This window comes from Brachionichthys hirsutus, chromosome 1, assembly GCF_040956055.1.
Source record: "Brachionichthys hirsutus isolate HB-005 chromosome 1, CSIRO-AGI_Bhir_v1, whole genome shotgun sequence".
Classification (NCBI taxonomy): Eukaryota; Metazoa; Chordata; class Actinopteri; order Lophiiformes; family Brachionichthyidae; genus Brachionichthys; species Brachionichthys hirsutus.
In genome coordinates, this window is record NC_090897.1 from 10,827,936 (window position 1) to 10,838,493 (window position 10,558).

Below are 10,558 nucleotides of genomic sequence, written 5' to 3' on the forward strand. Positions count from 1 at the left end.
CCTGTCCCATATCCTGTCCCAAAACCTCCAGCCTATTTATAAAACACACACACACACACACACACACACTTCTGTCTCTCTCAGACATGAGTTGCTATATGCTAATGGAATAATTTAAATAGATGATTATACAGTCTCTCAAGAAGCCTATTTTCTGTCAGAGCTTTCATCCTCTGATTAAATTCCCTCCATGTTTGTCTACAACGAACCACAAATGCCTGGCCTGCAACAAACAAGTGTGTTCCTCATCATTTGCTGTGAAAACAGTCCCTCTGGTGGCCTCCCTGCCCCCAGCTTGCATGCTCTCCACTGTAAATCATGATGAAATGGCTTGCATGTGTCAGGATTAAAGAATGCTCTAAAGCAGTGCATGTCACAAACACAGTCACAGCTGCCTCGCTCCGTTTGCCAGGCCCTTTATTTGCCATTTGTTTTCGGTTTAGTGTGATTGTCCTGTTGTGCCAGTACTAGGCTGGAAGAATGGCCAATCTCCAGAGGGTTGACATTACAGTAGAGCGCTTTGCCATAACTCCAAACATAAGCTAATAAATCAAAAAGCATCAGGCCATCCCCGGGTGTTCAGCATATCTACTTCCCATCAGTAAACAGTGTTTAACTTGAGTTTTCTGAGAAGCCACATTACCCTGTGCCAGTATTTCTGGAAACAATAAATCACTTCTCAGTAGAGAGAGGAGCAATTCAAAAACGGATCATTGCTGTATTTTTGTAATCATGGTGCCCAACGTACTGATTGGCATCATGGAGAAAAGACCAAACTGCATCACGATGTCTCCCATAAACCTCCCCCTTCACGAGATGACCTTAATGAGTGAGTATGGGCCCGTTCAGACTCCCCCATGTACGTAATGGATCTGTCTGTCGGCTCCTGGTCTGTCCATCCACACCTGCATACCTCTGTACGTCGGAATCGATGCAACTGCAGGAGAGCAGGAAGTGTTTAAAGTTTTGATAGCAACAGATAGGATGGTCAGAGACTGTGATAACGTAAATACAAAGTGGGGAAAGCAGCGGTCGATGAGGTCACTGTATACGTGAAGACCTGAGAACACAGATGGGTTTTTTTTCACTTTTCACCTTTTTCATCTTCGCCGTCATTCCTTGCTTGAATTGTGCTTAACCTGTGGCCAACCATTTATGTACAGTGGTATTGCTCCACCTTCTCTGTTTCCACCACCTCCCTGAAAACACGCATGAATAGACACTAAATGAATGTAAGAAAGGCTCGTCTTTATCACAGAGCATAAATGGGTCTTGAAGCTCAGCTCATTCATTCATTCAATCATTTTCTTGAAGACGTAGGCAATCAGTATTCGTCATCGGTTTGCAGGTTTAAGCTGGAGTTTATCCCAACTGACTACGAGTAGAGGCCGGGTACACCCTGGACAAGTCGCCAGTTTATCGCAGGGCCGCTGAGTTGTTTCTCGGACAGTTTCCTAAAGGAAAACTACCGGCACCTTTAACTTTACAGCCTGGAAATATTTTCCTCTTTAACAATCATTGATTTTTTTGGCTCCTTTTGGCTAACAAAATGAGAGCACCCTCTTTACTGATTCCAACTCAGATATCCTGATTCCCTCCACCGAGGAGGTTGTGGAATCGCTGGCTTTGGTTTGTTTGTCTGTTTGACTGTTAGCAAGATAACCTAAAAGGTTACAGACAAATCTTGATGACATTTTCAGGAAATGTTGGGAATGTTACATGATTGATTACATTTTGGTGATGATCCAGGAGAGATCCTGGAATCTGGATCACTGGTAACACTGCAGTCATTCCTCAATATCACAGTTGATTATTGACTGATGTTTATGGAATTCGACACAGTCATGGAGGGTGGGGGCCTCTATCTCATCACCAAATTTCATCAAGATCAGATCCCGAATGAGGTCAGGAAATAATATTACATTTTAACATTGAAAACCCCATTTACGGATAAGAAAATCAGTCAACTCTGATTAACTTTTACTTTTCATGGTTGGTGTGTAAAGATACCAAGAACAATTTAGAACCTTTTGATGAGGATCCAGATCACCATGTGGACGGTGTAAATCTAATTAGGAGGAGAATGAGCTGCTTGGCGGAGGTCTGCGCTCTCTGAGTGTGTTTCTAGTTTAAAAATGATGTACATAGAATATAGCTAAATGATAGGAAGAAATGACTCTAATGCTGCAGCTGATCATTCTTTAGCTATTTTCACCACTTGTGTGTCTGCTTTGGTGGGCAGGTTGCATAGTGTATTTTATTTTTTATTATTCTGTCAGTAGTTTTTACCAGAAACAGCTGACTTCTGGGGGCCTAAAACTGTCTTTATGAGAAAAGTGAGAAGGAAGCAAAACTAAAAACAACAATCTTAAACAAGCTCACAGAGCTGAGGGGAGCTGCAGAGCCGAGGAATGATCCTCTGTGGGTTTCATCGCTAGGAACAGCTTCTTCCATGTGTTAATAGTCATATGATCCTTGGTTAATATTGAAATATATATGACGCTCTGGAAACTGATAGAGCCATGAGCCACAGATATGTTAATACGCTTCACGCCATAATCGCCTGTGTTTTCCTTCAGGGTTCTAAGTCTCCTTGGACTGATGTCAGGGATAGGAGACTTAGATTTGTGTGTTTTCTGTCTATTCCCAAAAGAGAAATACGAATTCTTCTTCTGGCGACTTCGGGGAAATACATAATCCTAGTTCATTATGAAGTAAATTGTACCTGACAGCGGTGAGCTCGCACCTAGAAATACATCTTTCTCACAGCAGCCAGTTTTCTTGTCAGGTGTAACTAATAACATTAATGATGGCTCTGCTCCTTTCAGGTGCCCCAGGAGGCCATCCACTGAGTCAGCATGTACACCAGCAGGAACCTGGCACTGAGGCAGCTAAATGGAATGCAGCCATCATTAATGGCTTTCACTACACCTGCGTTTGACATGCCGAAGTGCTACGAGAAACCTCTATCGAAATAGTACCGATTAAGTAAATGAAGTTTAGCACTGTGTGTGAATAATGGCATGACTTGATATCATCATACGCTGTTATTCTACATGCTATTTCCAAGTCAAAACAAATAATGACGTTTCATTACGATTAAGTTATGAGATCTCTGTGAAAACAGAAACTCTAAACCAGTAAGACTTGGAGGAAACCTTCTTTCAAAAAAAACCTTTGATGCCAAAGCAGGGAATAGCCTAATGATTTGCTGGGGGACGTTGGGTCGGTACTGTGTGAGCGAGTGAAATGAGGCTGCACAGATTCGACTGCTGAGTGCAGTTTATTTTGAGTACTTTTGTACCCTGCAGAGCTGCTCCAAGCACGTACCAGCCACGTTCGCATGCAAGCCTGACGTAAAATGAGTGCTTATGTTCTATCATGCTTGGGCAGCGTTTCATAGTTATGTTACCTAGTTACCTAGTATTATACGAGGCTGCTGAGCAGGGACGAGCACCGCCCCTGTAAGGCTGGAAGGAAACCAGATTCTCACTGACATTAGATAGGGCGAGTCCGACGTTTCCACCTCACAATGTATTTCTCTGAAGCACTCCTTGCTTTGAACTTTGTGTTTTTCATTCATTTAATTTTCCCTCATGATGTCATCGTAACTATATTCATGTTAGATACAACAATGAGCCATCGCCAGCTCCATGGCTAATATTAATGTTGAAGTAAATATGGGCTCAAATATGAGTCAGCATCCAGTTCTACACACACCATTCATAATTAGGCCCGAGCGCCTATCCTAGGCGTAATTTAACATTATTATTCTACAAAATAAGGGAAGCAATTCTTTCTCGCAAAAGCACACATCTACATCTTTCTAATTCTATCCCCACTTATTAATTAGTAAATATAGTGACTATAAAATCTAGAATGCTACCCATAAGCATTTTCTTAATCCTATAGGATGACATATTTTGTCCAGGGCTTCCTTAAGGTTTCTAAATTATTGTTGAAAACGAATGCTTTTGTTAAGCTTTGTTGCTTTTGGTTATATGTCATAATTATCAAGTAAAACAATAATAAATGCAAGCTTGAGACTAAGGAGTGATCCTGGGGATGCTGAACAGATCAGTGTTGACTCATATTTTGTTCACATTCACTCGTATTTGCTTTGATGCCACTTTCAACCTGAGCACAGTTCTTAAATGAAAACAGCTGTGTTGGTGTGCAGGACGTCTCACATAGAAAGTCATTCCACTTTCTGTATCCGTATTAAATTCCTCCTGCACTGGATTAATCGGAATTGACAGAGGATTTAGAGAAAGACAACTTTCAACCTTCCAGCATCTGTGTCATCCTAAACATCTTTCACAACGTGTTAAGAGTCTTAAACCCCCGCGTTTGGAGAAACATCTCTCAGGCAGCTTTATGGCCAGTGAGTGAGGGATAGGGTATGAACAAAAGGATGGGGAAAAAAATGAATACGAGATAGGATATGAACAGGTGACATTAAAAAGTCCAGAGATGATGACAGAGTTGAGTCGTGATGCATTCGTATCTGCTGCTCCAGCATATGTCATCACCTCGAGACCTACATGTTCACAGTCACACTGCAGCGGTGCAGCAGAGCACTAGTTGTGAGATGTGATATCAAATAACAAAATCGATTTGTCATGACCTGACTAAAAAATCTCATGCATCCACAGTAGGCCGAAGAATAGAACCATGAGCACGAAACCCGGGGTTTTCAGTTCGGAGCTGAGAAGCAGCTACCCCAAACCACAACATGTCCAAAAAAAAGGGGATGAAGTATAAACTGGAGTGTAAATATGTGTTCTGCTTTCCCTCAGTGAGACACATTCTGGGAAATAATGAGATCAAGTTTGGTTCTTGCCTCGGATGTTGTGACATTCACGGTGGTTTGTGGTCTGAAGGCTGATCCATTGTGTGTGACTGCTTCTGATGAAACTAGCTTTGCAAATGACCAAAAAGAAGAAAGGGCTAAAAAAAAAAAAGAAGAAGAAGAATTCCATCCATTTACTTGGGGAGTAGAAGGTATTAGAAGCAGCTTTTAAAATAATATGCTTCATCACAGCAGCAACAGACATCCTCAATAACAAACATGGAGTAGAATTACCACCTATCTGACCACCGTTGACCAAATGAATGCAGCACATACATTTATTATTCTGTCTCACCACCTGTTTCCTAATTTTTTAATCTCTAGATTTCATCATTGATCTTACTGGAAAAAGATTCCCTGGTGTGACTTCAAATGTCTGACAAAAAACGTTTTTTTTTCTAGATTTCTAATATGTTAATGATGAAAACTTTCCCATTTGATTTGTTAAATACACAACAAAGGTCAGTTCCATATATGGTTCAGCATTTTAAAACATGAATAAGCATCAATCTGATGTTTGAAAGAGATTAACACGTTGCATTTTACAGTGTGTTGTATGTTTTGTTATATTTACCTCCTCCGAAAGGGAGATTATGCAATACCTCGTCTGTACATCAGTCCGTCCGTTAGCACGATAACTCACAGTTATCAACGGATCCTAATGTAATTTTCAGAAAATGTTACCAGGAACAGATGATTACATTTTGGTGATGATCCAGAATAGATCCTGGATTAGGGATCAGTTTGACATTTTCAGTAACATTGCAGTCAATCGAGCTTCAAAATTTGTTCCTCAATATCTCGGTTGATTATTGGTCGATGTTTTTGGAAGACACAGTCATGTAGGGTGGGGGCCTCTATGTTACCATTGATTTAATCTAGATCAGATCCAGAATGGAGTCAGTAAAGAAAAATTATTTTAACATCAAAAACTTCATTTACGGATTCAAAAATCCGTAAACTCTGATTCACTTTTACTTTTCATGGTTGCTGTATAAAAATACCAAGAACAGTTTATACCCTTTTGAAGATGATCCAGATCACCATGCGGACCGTGTAAATCTAATTAGGAGGGGAATGAGCTGCTTGGTGCAGGTCTGTGCTCTCTGAGTGCTTTTCTAGTTATCTGTGTTCTCTTGTTCCACAGTCCAAAAACAGACATTAGTGACTCTACATTGGCCATAGGTGCAGGTGATTGCACGATGCTTTTTCTATGTGGCCCAGTGTCCCGGGTCTACCCTCCTCTCGCCCAGTGTCCGCTGGGATAGGCCGCTGTAGTTCAACAGCCTCATCCAAAATCAAACACACAGCCCCATAATTTCAGGTTATAGCAGACCATCGAAATCTGATGGATCAGCACCAAAATATAAACCACGAACCAGCTAACACACAAACTGGTGGAGATGGAGCGCGCTTCCTCAACCCCCATTCCCCATTCCCCCAACATCAACACGCAGATGCAACTGTAAAAAAAAAATACTGTGTTCCAAATCATGATCACTTGCATGTGCAAAGATGGCTACAATGTGACTACCAGAACACATCTGAAGAAGCTCACCATGCAGCACGCGAAACACGTGAAACACATCTCTCCTCGTCCTGCCGCCACGCTCTGCTTTTTATTACTCCGTACCGCGGCACCTGTAGGGCTGAGACAGGGATGTGTACACAAGTCAACCAGGACCATCTGCAGGCGCTGAATGATTGCCAGAGTGTGATACATTCTTCATTGGCCATGGCACGCGCTCTGATGTTGTTATGTTTTATGCTGACAGAGAAGAAAGAGCAACAGGATGACAAACTTTCAGGAATCCATCTGAGTGACTGCAGAGGTGACAAAGTACACTCACGAGACATGAATCATATACAGCCTGCCTACACTTGTTGTTCGATTGTTGTTGGGTCAAACGTAAATGGTACAGAGTTGTTTTGGATTTCAGTATTTGATGGGTAACTTGGTGTGACGTTTGTAGTGTAAGAGTATTTCTTATTTTAAACATCACATAAACATCAGTTCTTTGTTGTGTTCAAATGGTGTCATGACATCAGAATGCCTGTCGAGCTTTACTTGGCTTTGAACAATGATTTGAGGAGAAATATAGACCCTTACTTTTACCTAGTGGAGGATGTACTACACTTACATATGAAACAATTGCTTGCAGTTTAAAATTGAAATATCAGCCTGTAAATCTCCTGGTGTTGTTACTTTAAACACTGAAGTAAAACATATATATTGCATAAAGGCTGTAGGAAAACCTTGAATTATACAAAATATTTCTACTTCTGTTTGGATCTAATAATATGGGTTTATGTGATCACTTGCGCTGTTTAGTGCTTTTGAATTCTAAGAGTGACATCCCACATCTTTGAAAATCCAAGCACATATAGTGTTCTTATAATATTTAAGAACGATGATAGCACAGAGGCTTCTTACATTTTCTGATACTAAAATGTTCTATAACGAGTATTTTTACCTCCGCCAAGCCAAGTTTGTTTATTTGTTTGTTAGCAAGATAACTCAAAAAGATATGGATGGATATTGATTACATTTTCTGGAAATGTTGAGAATGTTACCAGGAACAGATGATTAAATTCTGGGGATGATCCAGAAAAGCTCCTGGATTCTGGATCACTTTGAAATGTCCAGTAACATTGCAGTCAATGGAGCTTCAAAATGTGTACCTCAATATCTTATTATTATTATTGACCAGTGTTTATGGAATTAGACACAGTCATGTAGGGTGGAGTCCTCAATCTCACCACCGAATTTCATCCGGATCTGATCCCAATGAGGTCAGGAAAAAAAGTAATCACATTTTAACATTGAAAACTCCATTTATAGATTCAAAAATTAACTCTGATTCACTTTTGCTTTTCATGGTTGGTGTATAAAGATACCAAGAACAACTTAGAACCTTTTGATGAGGATCCAGATCACCATGTGGACGGTGTAAATCCAAATAGGAGGAGAATGAGCTGTATAGCGGAGGTCTATGCTCTCTGAGGGCTTTTGTAATTCCTAATAAAATTCTACAGCGAGGTTAAAGCCCATTTTTCCACCAGAGGGAGACATTATCTCTTCCCTCCTCACAGAGAACAGACTTGAAACCGTTCACTGGATCTTCTCACTGTGGTGAAAACGATGCTTAGAGGAACGCTTTGATAGCAGGTTGTTGCTCTAGTAGTCCGTCACCAGTCAGTCTGACAGCTGAAACGGCGACAGGTAACAACCAGCAGCACAGGGTACCAGAGGAACGCTCTTTGGTATGGGTAAACTCTAATAACCAGAACTGAAGCAAGCAGAGAAACATTCCAGATTGTTGGGAGAATGAAAGTGAAGTCATTGCTGCGTCTCGCCTGTTATGTTTTTGCCTATGAAACAGTGATTGCACTCATTCCACCAGAATTCTGCCTGTTCATGAAATAAAACCTCGTGTTGTCCTTGCCTGAAGTTTATCCAGAACACTTCGCTCACTGAAATGAAGAACCTCAGCTGGAATATATTTACACAGCGAAGGAAGCCATCAAATGAGAGGGTGTGGCTGCTCGTCCGTCTGACAGCTTCTCTCAGAGAAAACAAAACGTCAATAAATAAATAAGAAAAACAGTCCGGGGCCTCCCACTCCCAGTCGGTCTCCTCTGGCTTCATGCTGGTATCCGACCATCCTGTGGGGCCGGAGCCGTGCGGCAGAGCGGCGCTCCAGCATGCTATGCTGCAATCAAAAACACCTGGCCTCGGGCTTTGGAACAGTCACAACATTACAGCACATAAACGAGCCAACTGCTCCATATAGAGGCCCCATAATTGTTGGATTGGAGAGTATTTCTGGGGGGGGGGGTTAACTGCACGGTTTTTACTATTGTTCTAAGACACACGGTCCAGGCCAGCTTTATGGAAATAGTTTTACAAACAAATAGGATTTATCCAGGAAGCCGTGCTGCTCCAGAGTCCTACCGGCATGGGAAGATAAGCTGAACTCTCCTTTATTTCACACCTGCAACACAATAAAATTATTTTCCATCAACAATTTATTTTTTGACACTTTATGTGCTTATAAAAAAAATTGACAATTGAGATTCTTCCATCATTTGTTAGGCTTTGCAGGAATGAAGAGTTCTGGTGTTTGTTCATCGGAGTGTTCGTCATGATGTCCCTCAGGCACTAATCAAAAACAACGTTGTGTTGATTTGGTCCACCCTCGTTTCTGGACAGCTTCAGATCGATGTCATGAACAACACTGGCCCAAATATCACACCTCAACACACTGGCACTCTGCTTTACTGCCACAACGGACAACACTCAGAGTCAAATAATCCGGAGATGAGAACAATACACTGATGTAACCAACAGTGATTTCCACTCCATCAGTTGAAGAAATTGTGTAATACTGAAATACTTCATATGAAAGACGTTAAACATTGTTGTTGTAAAATTAATGGGCATGCAAGAATTACATTTTTTTCACCCTGATTATGTCCAAGCTGATGGGCCGGGTCTCCAGTTTCTCCCTCCTGCCGTGCCCTGGCACCCTCGCGGCCTCCCTGCTGGGACGGCTTCCTTGCTGTGATGAGCTTTTGACAGGCCCCAAAACAGCCTGCTTAATTCTGTGCCAGGTCAGACATGGAGTGGCTGAGACGCTGGCAGCTTCTTGGCCCATGTCATGCATCCAGGCCTCAACCCATTTTATCCCCACTCGGCCTCCCCTTCTCTCTCCTTTCTCTCTTGTGTTTCATGATTGGTATGCAAAGCTTTCCGAGCAGGGATGTGGGGATTTTTTGGAGCACAAATCTACTTATATTTGCATATTAAATATACAGAAAATATAATGTATGCAGCTTCTAATATCCTTATTGTGTTTGTACACTCTTTCACAGCCAGAGGCTTTGATTTAGGAGCTGTTATCTGCGTCCAAAGCGGATCGCTTACCTGAAACCTGCACAGAAACCCGCTGCCAGGAGCGAGACAGTAATTTTAGGTATTTGTTGCACATTACTGGTGAGAGCTGCTCATCAACTGGCTTTGATCTAAAAAATAGTATTAGTTTGTTTTAGATAACATGCATGATGACAAATTACAAACATCCACAGAAGAGAGGAGCGACACTGATGATGGTTTTTATATCAGTGTGTGTATTTTGGTACGCAGATTTAGCATGGAAACTCAAAAACACGGTATGAAAAGCCTCATATAGGCATCAAAGATCAAAAATACCCTACTGCCATCTAGTGTTTAAGTAGAAGTACTACCTGCAGACAGGTCAAATAAACGCAATCCCTTTGCACAGAATAATTCATTGCTGTGAAACCACGCCTTTTCCATTTGTGGGACGCATCATGGTTTTTTAATTGTAAATATTGTCCCAAGTTAAAGGAAACACAGTGAAGTTGTGAAGTTCCCCCGTCCCTGAAAGTCCCTCTGCGGCTTGTAACCATTGGCTGAAGGTGCATCAGTTGTTGCTCATTCACAGCATCGATTTACAAAGCACTGGTTTCACTTCCACACTGGTGAGAACACAAACGAGCATTCTCCACCCAGCGGAAGGTTGTCCTTCACGTGTTGAGATCAATCAAACACATTTTAATATACCAACCAACATTTACTCAAGCACAGTGAAACGTAGTGCTTTTAATTCGAGTCCACTCTTAATTTTAACAGATTATTTTTTTTATCTACATAGTTACTGGTTATTTTTCACATCGATAGCC